At 41.0% G+C, this 14,257-nt stretch overlaps 1 long non-coding RNA gene across 1 annotated transcript in view; it reads left to right on the top strand.

The window, feature by feature from the left end:
- The first annotated feature begins 6,522 nt into the window (after positions 1-6,522).
- LOC108447146 overlaps positions 6,523-14,257 on the top strand; it is a 17,706-nt gene continuing 9,971 nt past the window's right edge. Inside the window, exons 1-2 of the long non-coding RNA XR_001862546.1 lie at positions 6,523-6,533; positions 8,820-8,824. This is a non-coding gene — a long non-coding RNA (uncharacterized LOC108447146). The remainder of the gene's footprint in view (positions 6,534-8,819; positions 8,825-14,257) is intronic.

Raw genomic sequence — 14,257 nt, forward strand, 5'->3', positions numbered from 1 at the left:
CAACCTGATAATAATTCCCACTAACAAGAAATATCTTATCTTTCCACCTGACCTTGTACTTAGCTAACTTCCTAAAAGAACTGTCTAAATTTAGGAGGATCTGCATTGGACTCACAACTCAACCTTTGAGTTTCGGGAGTGGGCCTGTCCACAGCTGAGGAGAGTCTTCTGGTTCCTTCCCACCAAAAAACTTGTTTATTGTAGCCTCAGCTGAATCTTTCCTATAACTGTGGTTAACCTCTTCCTATAGTTAGGCTTCTTATGATTCACCTATGTTAAGTATTTTGCAATTAAACTCCCCCATAGAGCAAACCAAGCCTTTATTACAGCTGCAGAAGGCTTCTTTGTCTGGCTGAACCGGGTCTTCTACTTCTGTTCCCATGACTTTTTCCTAACAAGTTTGCAAGCTCTCATCCCTAGATTGTTGCTGGGACCATAAGCTTTCATGGGATGTTTTTAAAGTACAGACAGAAAAGGTGGTAGTGCTGGCGGTGGGGGGGTGTTTCAGTCTACTTCATATAGGCCTCTATTCTTTGAGGTTAATAATTTGTTCTTTGGTGAAAAACAACAATTTTATGAGATGGCTGAATCATACATTTTCCTCTAGCAAAATGAGCCGCCAAAAGAGAGCAAGGTACATATCTTGGGATGTTGCTAAAACCACAAACAAGCAACTGGCAAATAAAGGACATCTATCACAGTGAAAGAAATATGTGCCATGCAAACAGCTCCAAAAACAAATGCAGGAAAACAAAGTCTAAAATGTTATATCACAGTGAAAGACGCTTCTGAGTAAAAAAACAATATTGCTAATATCTACTTATTGATGAAATCTATTAGGAAAACATTTTATGTTCTGAAAGGCTACTCACAGTTCAGTAACAATCCCTCAGGTTTTCTGTATGAGGGCTTAAAAACTTTTCAATAAATTCAGGGGAAGAAAGGAATGGTTTAGTTCCAAGTCTATGCTGAAGTTTGCTGTGTAGTTACAAAGAGTAAATGAACTTGTGGATGTGACTCCTCTGTTTCCTTCTCACACAGTGTCTTCTACACTTGAACAACAGAGCACAGAACCTGAACACGAAGGCTTCATGTTTTATTAATGGTGTCCAATTCATTTCCTGTTTTCATGCTGATAACCTACTGAGGGAGAGGAAGGGAACTCAGGTGGCAAGACCTCAGATCCATTTTTCTTATATTCATGAACAGTTCACAAGTGGATATTTCACTAGCAAAATCTCTTTATTGCACGTATTACTGCATTCTTCAGGAAGCTTCACTGGGACAGCTTCTCTGCTGCTGGCATATACCTCTGAAAGAATAAATGTTTTCAAGGCAAGTTCTCTTTAAGGTGAAAGCTTTTAGGTTTTAGTTCAGTCAGTGCTCAGTAGTTATTTTCACTTCTGTCCTTTCTACAGAGCTAACCTCATAATACACCAAATTACTACCCTGGCAGAAATCTCCTCATCAAACAAAATTCACATTAGCAATACCATTCTCTGTTTCTAGACATGCCAATTTATCCCCCATTAAGACAAACCAACACAGCAGTCAGCCCAGTAGATATTCACAGAGATTTTTAAACTAAAACTAATGTTACTAGTCCTGCAGAATGAAGACATCAGTGTTCAAGAAAGAATCCCCCTTTTCCTATTTCTCAAGCTGATAATACAACAAAGGCCTTGGTCTCATGAAACACTCCTACAGTTAACATAAATTCAGAGAAGAAAACTGAAATTCCCCAGTGATTCTTGTACTGGACAGAGATGCCCCAGTCTGTCTCAATGCTTCTTATTCCCTCACAGCAGCAAATGCTTTAACAGCAATGACTTGCCTCCAAACAGCTGCTTCCTATAACACCCATTGGCCACTTTCCCAGCAAGAAGAAAGCCCTTCTCTCCACAGCCTGTGAGCTGCCAGTGTGGTCATGCTCCGTGGCAGGGGGTGGGGCTGCACCACTGAGCTCCTGGGGTTTGTTTTAGGACATTTTTCTTTGAAAGATAACCAGAACTGCAATGAGATTGTAACCTCCACTGTGTTGGCAGGCAGACGTGTGCCTGGAGGTGCAAGTGCAAGTGTGTGGTCTTGGGTGTGGGGAAGAAAGGAGAAGGGTGGTGACCTGAATGTTGGAATGGAGTTCAGAACAGACTTTTTTGGTTTCCTTTTTGTGTTTTTTCTGTTTGTTTGTTTTTGTTTTGCCTTTCCTTGCAATGGGAACCCCAAGCATGAAAATGCAGGAGTTCCCTGTCCTAGCAGTAATGGAATGAAAGCATACTGGCAATGTGTCACCTTCTGCTTTATGAGCCCCCTGGCTGTAGACAGCCACACTTTTAGGCCTTCCTCTGAAACAATGAGGACTAGAAATAGTATTATTTTTTTCAACAAGAATGGGGGTTCTCATGTAAGTGAGGACCTGTGGAGCTAGGACATACAGGACTATTCAAAGGCTGCAATAATAGTTTTAAAATATGAAAACTGGCAACCTGATTTTCTGGCTATAAACGCTGAGCTTGGACCTAATATACACAAACCCATATGTCCCACTTGAGACTCAGTGCTCAATTTTTATGTGTCTCAATTATATAGACCTGGGCTTCTGGGGCTGAAAGTGAGAGAGGACTGAGGTATTCTTAAACAACAGACTTTTTTTTTTTTTTTTAACATGTTGCCAATCTCCAGTGACAGAGATTCCATATGTTTTCATGTTTTCTATTTAGTCATCCTTACTGATCATTTCCAGATGCACAGGATCTGGAAAAAGTCTCCCAGATTTCACTGAAATACTGGCTACTGTTCAGTGGAGTGTATTAATTACTTTGTGCCTTCACATGACCCTTATGCTTGGGCACCTGAGTACAGAATGTGATTTTTTTTTATTTTTCCAAAATCTAAGCAAAAGCTTAGGTTGAATTTTCAAGCAATGAAACTAAAGTGTTAGGCAGAGCAAAGCATTAGAGAAGCTGCCATTACTGAAGGTCTGACTGGATACAAAGACAAGAACGCACATTCCCACCCCTAACACAAAGATATCTATTGCAAATAAAACTTTGTGAGTGGTTGGCTCACCCAACCCAGCTGGCATTGATCACAGTTTTGTTCTCTTTTTGAAGTTTCACCTAATGATCGTTTCCCCATAAAGGTGCATGGCACTGTACCTAAATATACTGTAGACCTGTAACTATTGACTCCCCATACACACTACCGGTGTATTTGCTTAGGCTTTCCTTTAACATCAAAAAACAGTGATGTCCTTTGTGGAGACAGCACATATAATAATAATAAAACTAATCATAATAATCAGTGTGAGAAGTTTTCTGACTGAGGGAGAAAATTGATCAGTTTGAAATCACTGACCTTTCTTAACAGTCATCTGCCACTTTGAATACTGATTATTCTCATGTTGGGCTGTAAGAGGACAGATATTTACCACTGAAAAGAGAAGAGCTACCAACTCTCAAGGCATCACCAGGCTCTGCAGACAGGTATTGTCATAGGGTGGCATGTTATTTAAGAACTCCTTAAATGCAAGCTACTCTACATTCTTGGCAGCAGACCACATAAAATTTCCCTTCAGATGTTGATGGGCTAAAAAAAAAAATTAAAAAAAAAATTATATGAAAATCACCTTATCATTTACAATGCAAATCTTGGAATGAAAGTTAGTAAATTAAACTAGAGATTCACCTAAATTAAGCTGGCGTTCTATTCTGGGGCTTCAAACTGTGAAAACATTGCTGGCTGACAAAACAAGCCCTGGAATGATTAGCAAAAACCCTTCTTCAGAGGCATCAGACGAGCAATCCCTTTGAACCTTCACAGCACATCATAAACGCTCAGCAGAGTTACAGTGTGGCAGTCCCAGTGCTATCAATTATTTATCCTTTTTCTGTTTACCTTCAGGCAGCAAGTAATTATTTTTAAATATTAATTTAGTTGTGTCATGTACAGTTTGTGGTTTAGCCCTGAGATCTGAGATACAGAAAAGCAAACTGCATCTCAGATCGCATTTAGCTGGTGACACATTGGTAGTCGGATCCCCAGTTCAGCTACTCAGCAGCTACACTCAAGTTCTTCCATCGTTAGAAACAGAACTCTGTTCACTGCATGAAAGTGAAACCAATTTTCTGAATAGGAAAAGACACTTTTTTTAAAGCCTAAAAGTTTCAGAAATTGAAAAATCTATTCTATTCTAAAAAGTTTGGTTTTTTCAGATGAAGATTTTTTCTCTCCCCCTTTATGTTTCTCTCAGAATTTTCCCCAGAGTGTTTCTTTTCCTTTATCCTCAGCTAATTTAGACTAAAAAAAAAGTTGGCTGTTGTTTCTGCAGCCCCAAGAGAAAAAGGTCTTGGAAACAAGGCTCACCTTCTTGCACTGTAATCACCACTTCCTGGAACCTGAAAAGAGAGGATGGCTCTTGCCAGCTCATATGAATGCCTCTTCACAGGGGACTGGTTCTTTCTTTTAAAAGTTTATACTAGAAAAACAAATACTCATTTTGATGTCTCTGCATGAGGGCACAGATATGTGCCTACAGAGAGATCGATGCAGTATCAAGTTCAGAGTAAACTGCTGGTTCCACTGGTGATAGCAAGATTGGGATCTTCCTGAAGAAAAACATTTTTGAATTTTGGAGTAGTTTTGTTAGTAGTTAGTGTTGCACTTTCAGCTTTCTCTTAACACAACTTCTTACAAAAAGCCTTGATTTTAGCTGTTTCTGAGACAGAATCAAGGAGAACTGGAACTCTGACAATCAACTTTGTGTAACATCACTGGTATTGTTGGTGTTCCGGTGGCACTTGTCAGCCTCAGCCATCCATTTCCCATCCTGCTAGGTTCTACATGATTCTGTCAACACCAGAAGCAGCTCCTGACAAAGAACATGCAGTCACAGTTTGAAATGAGATGCTGCACTGGAAAACAAAAATGAGAAAAACTAAAAGAGGATTCACATGCTCCCAGGAACAAGCTAAGATGTAATACCATTCCAGTGAAGGAATGTTTGTAAAATTACCTAGTGAATATCATTGTTTCATGAAGAGAAAAAACACATCTGTTGAAACAGAAGTGTCACAAAAGTAGTCATCAAACCTGCAGTAAAATTGGGAAAACAGAAACAGAAATTTAGTATTAACTCATAAGGCAAATATGCTTGAAACTATCAGAAGATCAGCTGTAGAATTCAGGTCTTCAGCCACATGTGGTAAACAGCGTGGGCTTGTCACAACCTGTACTTTATTCTGCCTGTCTGTAGATGCCTCCACAACAACATGACACGAACTGGAGGAACAGAGTGAAGCTCCTGATCATTATTTAAATGAATGAACTTCTATAATTTCTATCTGATCCATGGGCATTGTGTCAGTGCTTGCAAACATCTCTGAGCCATGGAAATAACTTTAATTTTTTTGGCTTGTCTCCCATTTACCTCAGAAACAGCATTGATCAAATGCTGCCTGGACAGATACCAAGTTTCTCTTAGTCTTGGTGAAGACATTTAGATCACATCATTTAACTAAGTTATTTGTCCAAGGTGAATGAGGATAATGGCTGAAGAACCAATTTGGGTGTTAAGGGTAATGATGGTGGATCTACTCTTCTCACCGGATGCTGGGCTAGTGCACCCTGTTCCTGAAGCAAGTAGGCAGAAAACCACAGATACCAAAAGCGAATCAGTTCTTTCAAAAGTGTGAGCTGAAGCCAAAGCACCATGGACCAGGTCTGGAAACAGCAAGAAGTATGAAATACCGCTCCTGTGTCATTCCTGAGTGTAACATACCTTACTACATTGCTTGCGGTGTAAGTGCAGCAATCAGACACCCTGGTTTTATCAATTCAATTTCTGTAAGAGCTTGACAAGACCGAAACACCACTGGCATCTGAATTCAGCCTTCAGCCTAGCTCTTGTTCTTGATGCTTTTCACAGAACTGCATCTCACAATTTATTGATGTGATATCATTGTGAAGCAAATAGGAATTCCTGTGATGCTTTATAAATTTTATGCGGTCACCTGCTATTTTTTGACACATTTTTCTACAGCCAATTCAAGCATATGTAGGCAGAAAAACTTCTGTGCCTGAGAGCTCCTCAATTTCTTTGTCTTTTAAGAGTTGTTCACACACGTAAAGCTATTCTGGTGTGTGTGAATTCGACTGGTACCCGAGGCAGAGGAGGGCTGAGGAGGAGGAAGTCTGAGAAGGAGCAGGGCGGAAGAAGAGGAGAGCTGTGGAGGAAGGCTGAGGAGGAGGAAGACTGAGGAGCAGAAGGGTTGAGGAGGAGAAAGGCTGAGGAAAGAAAGGGCTGAGGAGGAGGAGGGCTGAGGAGGGGGAGGGCTTTTTCAAGGGCCGCTCAGCGCCGGGTCGGGCAGAGTCGCTGCTGGCGCTGTCCGCGGTGCTGAAGGGCCGGCCCCGACGCCCGGCTGCCCTTCCAGGTCAACCGAATGCACTGAACCGTTTAGGGAGTTCGGGCGTACAGCAGCCCTCGTACTATCTCGGTGAAAGCGAACCCTACCATGGGTTAGGTAAGAGTAAGTGTGGTCTGTTTGGTTTTTTGCTCAAGATGAATTCTGATTCCCACAAACGGTTTTTAGGGACAATCAGGGCAACCAAGAAAACAGTGACATGAAGAAATGGCTGATAAAATTGCAATGAAACGTCTGTTGACATTGATTTTGAGCCTGCGGGCAGAGATGAATGATTGAAACACTAGGCTTGTTAAAGCTAGAATGCTTTTGATTTCTCTTCTCTGTGCTGAACAAGATTTAGCTGGAGGGAAGTTAACAATCAGCTAATTGACATTGAATTAAGCATGAAATGCAGTATAACTACTTTCCTTTTGAAATACTCTTCAACAATGTTTTAACAAGGTTTAAATTATTGATTATTGCTTATAACACACAGTAAATCTTTTGTTTGTTTTTAAATCTCATGTCCTTCAAAGGTATCAGCTTGAGTACTCTCTGTAGTTCACCTCTCTGCTAATGGAAACCAAACAAATAATCAAAGAAAAACTGTAACTTCTTTCTGGCAAAGCATCATAGCATAACACATCAGTTATCTGGGTCAGGTTAAGGAACAAATATTCCATAAGAATTTTAGGAAGTCCAGTGTATCCTTCAGCAAAGGCGGGGAAATTGAGAGAGAACTATGGTGCATTTACAGAGAACTTGCTGAACTGATCATGCCTTTGGGACATGTTGTGGTTCAGCCTTGGCAGGCGGCTCAGCATCATGCTGCAGCTTACTCACTTTGCCACAGTGAGATGGGGGAAACAATCCAGAAGAGGAAAAATGTGAAAACTCATGTGTTGAGATAACGATAGTTTAAGAGGTAAAGCAAGAAGTGTATGTGCAAACAAAACAAAACAAGGAATTCATTCCCCACTTCCCATGGGCAGGCAGGTATTTGCAATCGCCAGGACAGCAGTGCTCTGGCACACCTAATAGTGACTTGGGAACGCAAACACCATTTCTCTGAATGTCCCCCCTTCTTCCTTCCTCCCCACAGCTTTTACTGCAGAGCATGATGTCATATATTGTGGAATATCTCTTTGATCAGTCAGGGTCAGCTGTGTCCTTCTCAGCTTCTCCTTCACCTCCAGCCTCCTCACAGGGAAGGAGCAGTTTGAGAGGCAGAAAAGGCCTTGATGCTGTGTAAGCAATGTTTGGCAATAACTAAAACATCAGTGTGTTATCAGCACTCTTTTCCTCTCAACTGCAAAAGGCAGCACCATATGAGCTACAATGAAGAAAATTAACTCTAGTCCCACCAAAACTGGTTCAGAACAGTAATAACACTGGAAGAACTATCACATGCATGAACAAAAAAAAGAAATGATCATTTTCTGCATCTGAGAACCAGGAATGGGCACAATCATCACCAGTGCAGCTGCATATGCTGCATGTCAGCTATAGCATGGTTACTGCTCAGCACACACTGAGGTGGGGAGGTGGCAAAATCTGTGTTGCTGCTTGCTGAGGAGAGTGTGAGAGCCCGAGGTTTCTCAGAGAATTATACTGAATTATACTGAATGCATCAGTACAATGATCAGGAAAATATTGATAAAAACCAAATACAAGAAAAGACAGATTTTTGTGTGTTTATAAGAGCTTACTATTGCAGCAGTGGACATCATTCCTTAAGGTAACTGGTGTCTCACATGTGAGGTGCTCTCATTTCTTTACAGAGGCACAGAGGCTTGGGGAAACCAGTGTCTTCAAAGAGACCTCTACCCTGTCAGCAACTTCAAAATAGTGGTCTTTCTATGTCTGATCTTCCTGGTCTTGTTTATCCAAAAATCCTCCCTTGACACTGAGAAATCATCATAGTCAAATGTTCATCACCGTAGGAACATGCTCATCACCACTATCAACACCAAAATTTTTTGTAAAATGGAAGTCCCAAGAGCTTTCATGTTGACAGCAAAGCAGGTGCTGCTTGGCTGTGAAGAGAAGACTGCAGCCAGCAGGGCTGAGCCAGATGGGGCATTGTTGGATCAATCTGTTTCACTGAGCACAGAAAGGTGAGTGTGCATACAACCGTAAGTAAAAGTGCTTGTGGGAATTTCTCTCCCAGTTCACTATAAATGGACAAAGAAAATCTTTCCAGTGGCTCTCAACCTATCTAGCAGATTGCACTCCCTATAGACTTTAACTCTCCAAGGGGCAATCTGTGACACTGTGCTCCCTTTCTGTTCTCCAGTGTTGCTACTTTCCTTCTATGCTCATCAATAGCCAGGAAATAAGTTTAAGGTTTGGTTGTTTTTTTTTTTAATCAAACCTAAGTTGTAAAGCACAATTTATCAAGCAAGAAACACTGCCTAGAGGGAGTGGAGTGCTGAAAAAGGGAGAGAGACACTATTACTTCAAGCTCTGAGTTCATACAAAGCATTCCCATTCAGCAGGTGTAGACATCAGAATAAATAGCCTTCTGGAAATCTTCCAGATGGCCTAAAACTCCAGGCATATTCAGCTTGATTACCTTAGATTTTTTTCAGGCTTGCTGTCTCTGCACTTACTTGTTCTACATCCCTTGCCAGCTACAGAGAACCAGCTGTGTCTGGCCTGTTGTGTGAACATCTGGTTCTGGCTGTCATATCCAGCTGTGAGTCTTCTGCAACACAATTCCATTACCTACTAGTATAGACAAGCGCAAAATAATGAATATCAGAAGAAACAATTTTTAACTACTCATTCACAGAAAAGGGGGGCTAAATAAGTTGTGGCTTCTCAAAACCATGTCCAAGTATAAATGACCAAAACAGGGAGATTTTTGGGCAGGTGTTCTAAAGTGCAGCAACCAGACACAGTTATGTACTGAAAGGATGGGGTGACTGTTATTTCCTTGTCAAATTACTGTTTTAATCGTTAATCTGCTTCAGCCTATATTGCTGGATGTCATGTGGGTGTATATCCTAATTTGCAGTAATTGCTATTAGTAATCACCAGTGACATGCTGCCTTTATGAATCCTGAGACCAGATTCAGGCACTTTAATACAAAAGCAAGCCTTAAGGAAGCATGTGAATGACAAGGAGATCTGGAGACACGAGTTCATATCCCACAGGCAAGCCTAGGACACTCAGGCAGGCTGGGCAGGTGAGAAATACTTCAATTGCCTGTGCTAAGTGGCTGCTGCTGCTACACCGTAACAGAGTCATGGGCCCTGTGCAGGAGGAGTGCTCTGCAGAAAGAGGGAGAGGGGAATTTCACTGGTGTAGGTGCTAGTGGCATTACATGTACTTACTGGAATCATTAGTCTGGGCCAGACTGTTCTCAGCTGCTCCTCAGTGAGGACAGGTATGAATTCGGAAGGAAGAAGAGGAAAGAAGAGACTAAGAATATTAATACTTTCCTGCATGCCTTTGGCTCTGTGAAGGGGCAGCCAATTTTCTAATCCGCTCAGCTCATGGGTGTAATTCATAGCACACAGAATCCACACTGCCACAAGAGAACTTAGAAAACTTTCCCATGACAATATAAACCTGGAAGAAATGAATGTTTACCAAAGCACCCTGTAAGGAAGATGGAATGGGAAGCTTGTACCTCACGTATCAATACAACTGCTAAGCACATAGTAGGAGAAAGCCTCAACCTGTGTATCTCCATTACAAGAACTTAATTTTATGCTACACTTTCATTTTAGCTACTGATCCTGGTACAACTACCACATCCTGTCTCTACCCAGGGTATACCCATGGTATTGGTATAACCAATACCATGTGTTCCATATTCTCTGGAAGCCAATCACTGTTAGAGATGCTGCGTTATCTCCGCCATTCTCTCTTCAGATAAGAACACACTATCGTGTACATTATGGTGATGTTTGGCCACAGTGTTACTGTGCAAGCAGTATGCTCAGACAGCTGGAAGCAGTGCTGCTCTTACCTGCCCTTCCAGCTGTAGCACACTTTCTCTTCTGGAGGAAGATTCTTCTCAAAGAGGATTAATTCTCATTTCCCATATATTTCTTAGGTACTCATCCAGGCTGCTGGTCTCATGGGGAAAATGTTCCTAACACACCACTTCTCACTGTTCCGTTTGGCTGATGGAACTATGGGTTCCACAAATTCCTCCATCCCCCATTCTCCTATTCTGAATGTATTTACTTGTCAAGACCAGGGAATCTAATTAGAGGGAACAGGTCCCAGGATGCCTCTCCCACTTCTGGCAGCTGACAGAAGGTGTGAGTTCAGCACAGCTGAATTCCACACCTCAGTCACACCCTTTGGAAACTCTGCAGTACATCCATCATACCAATAGATCACAGTGCCAGGCATGGTGACCACCTACAATACCGGTCATGGTGCTGAAAAGAACAGCAGTCCTATTTTATTATCCTCGAAGAAGAGTCTCCCTCACTTGCAGTCACTGGCATTTCCATTTCTCCCTGCCTATTTGCAGTAAAACACTGATGTTTCATGCATTAGTCTTCCCCTCTCTAGTGTTTTCTTTTGGATGAGTGGGTTTTAAGGCAGGCTTGGACAGTGGAAGGCTTTCCCACTCTTGATTTTTTGGTTGGCTCTTTTTGTTTTTAAGGGAAGCTTTCAGACCATACTGAAATCATCTCCTTCCCTAATCATTCCTGATAGCCCAACAGGTTCCCATTGTACTAGTTACTATCAATACTAATATAAGAATAGTTATATATAACATAGAGGAGAGGACCACAAACGGATCTGAGAGCAGTATGTGTTTCAGTAGGTTACAATGTTGTGAGTTGCTTTTGCTTTCATAGGTTTTCTGCCAACTGGGAATTTTCCCTGAAGGAAGTTTCAAAAACCTTCTCAGCCTCTAGGAAACCATTTGTTTGGCACAGTTAACTTAGGAGCTCTTAAAATTTTGTCAAAAACATCAAACCAAATGGCCCCCAGGTAAAGATCTTGCATAGCAAGTTTCAGCCCACACAAACTTCTAGTGCTAGCTTGTGAACCCCTGGAAACACAGGCCTACAAAGGACACTGCAAACAGAGGGGGACCCGCTAAGGCTTTGATCTTCTATCAAAAATGAACAGAAGTAGTTTCCTTTACTTCAGCAGATCTGGTGCACTGGTTGTGTGGTACCTGTTTATCCATCTGTTTTGAATTTCGCTGTAAGTCTTTGAGGCTAAGACTTGTTACAAAGCCCTTTATGAAATGGGGACCTAGTTCTGCCTGGAAGCTGCTTTAATATGGTTCATCATCATAAACAGCCTCAAGGCCTGGCTGTCTGTCCTCTTCTCCCCCCAGGCTTTACAAAGTGGTAAGCAATCTTTCTGCATATACCTATCCAGAACTCTACCTTGTGGTACAACAGTCATATACACTATTCCCAACAGGGTCTTGCAGAAAGCTCTGAGTAGAGGATGTCCAGTGCCAATGGGAAGAAGGCTCACTTCCACAGGATGCTGATGCAGAATGAATTCTTGCACACCCAGCCTCTGTACCAGGCCACATTCAACACAGATGAGAATACTGTGATCAAACCTGATAAAATGAATTTCTATAGATGCTATGTATAATCCAAGATGAAAGTTCAGTTTTTTAATTATGCAGAAAAATGGAAGCAAATGATGAATTACTCAAGACACGAGTGTGACTTTATGTAGGCTGGTGCCCTTGACACTTGCAGATGTCTTTGTCATATTTACAGTGCAGTGTGAGCTCAGGTAAATCCAAGGACAAAGATAATGCAGAGGCACAGAGCACCATGTCATGGCCTCTCCAATGTCCATGTGTGTCTTTTTTTACTATATCTAATAAAGCTCAAATGACAAAAGGTGACATACTGTATGTATTTTATCTCATTATTAATTAAGCATATTTATCTCTTCAATCGGATGTGACTTGCACCACAACATCAGTAATGAAATTAAATATTGATATGTGATGGTTCTGTGCCGAGGCTGTATGAGTAAGTGGAATTGCCATATCTAATTAACATTGTGCAGAAGTAGCCCCATTAGGTTTCTTAGTTAAATCTCAAAATAGTAATAGTAAAAAAAGTGTAACAACACTTAACAACACTAATTAATAGGAGCTTCATCAGGTTTGATGAATATCTTCACCCTCTTTTGAAGGCTGTTGACTAGACTTTTGTTGTATTATTGTGAGGCTGTGGACTATTTAGAACTGGTAACTCTACTGTGGTTTACCTTCAAGTTTGTGTGGCAAGGCTGCTTATTAGCTCCTTTGAAGAAAGAGCCCCTAAGATGACCCTCCCTGCCAGTATTTCAGCAAGGAATCAGCCTTCCTTCTTCTCAGGAGTACATTGCATGTGTAGGAGAGAGACTGTGTCTGTCTAGAGAACCCACTTGCCCCATCTCAAACATGCCAGGTTGGGTGGTGCCCTGGGATTTGAAGTGTTACTCTTTGCCTTGTTATATAGAGCAATTTCTCCTTGGAGAAGACTACAATGATTTATTTTGTTTCTATTTAACACTCATTAAATTCCAGTGCCTTATAAGCAGTTCACATGACATCACAATTCTGATTACCATTCTACTTCATGTAGAATGGAGAATACAAAATTACTCCACCTGCAACTAGATATAGGTTCCAGACAATTTCAGGGTGAAGTCCAACAATATCACTACTTGCAAAACATAATTCAAACAGTAGTTTTTACATAGTCTGGGTAAGTTGCATCATTTGAAGTGAATAGTCATATTCATTTAACTACTACAGATACTATTCTCAGCTGTAACAAAAAAAAAAAAAATCAAGTGCATGAGACTGTTCCCCAATTTGTATTTTAGAAACTATTTCAAAGCCAGCCATCCTTCCCAAGAGTCAGAGAAAATAATTTTCCAATAACAAGAATCATTCTGCTACTCTTAGAAGTAAATGAAAATACAAGGCATCATGTCTGACCAAGCGTCTCAGGGCTGCTGCAATACCATCTTGAACTTCTGGCAATAAGAAGAAGTCAAACACCAATTTTCTTTCCTTCTCATTACAGCATATCTTGTCTAGTTTAAATATGTTTATTTTCCTCTATAATGAAATGGCACAAGCAATATTTCTTATTCCATTACCACCATATCTATTTGCCCTTCTTATTGCTGTTTCTTCCACAAAAGTCTCCCTCTTCAATTTTATTTACCTTCTCACCTGTGCACAGAGCAAGTCACAATTTGGATTTTAAAATGCTGTAAAAATTTGATTAGGAAAAATTTGGATATTTTGACTTAAACATGCTGGTCCAACAGCACAGAACTGAGCTGAATCACAACAAAAACAGTTTACTAAGTGGAAAAACAACAGAGAAGAAACATGCACCTATATGCAGACAGACTGATCATTTAAAAATTAGCAAATATTCCTGGTAATGGAAACAGACAGAATTTGCCTTGATCTTTATATCTTCAAGTAATTTCTAGGATCAGCTGGTTAAGTAACCCCAGAGATGACCATTTGGCTATGCAAGTAGCTGGTTAAAAAATCTGTCTTCTGGGAGCCCAGGCTCATGGTTGAGCTCATGGACAGAATTTTACAATGTATGGCTCTTACAAACACAGGTCTTCCACAACCACCACCTCCATAAGACACTTCAATGTAAACCATCAGTCAGCAGTAACCAGTTTTTTCCCAGCATCTTAGACTTTTACTTCCATCACCCCATCTGTGCTGCATATTGTGGTCTTGTCTGGTCACTCAGCCTGACAGAGAGTGTGCCAGGCACTCTAGACAGACTAAGGAGGAGCCAGGCTATTTCAGCCCTCAAAAATGATTGCACAGAAAAGACCTTTTGGTCCTTCCTGGAATCTACTTGGCAAGAAGAGT

Source organism: Corvus brachyrhynchos, unplaced genomic scaffold, assembly GCF_000691975.1.
Source record: "Corvus brachyrhynchos isolate BGI_N302 unplaced genomic scaffold, ASM69197v1 scaffold65, whole genome shotgun sequence".
NCBI lineage: Eukaryota > Metazoa > Chordata > Aves > Passeriformes > Corvidae > Corvus > Corvus brachyrhynchos.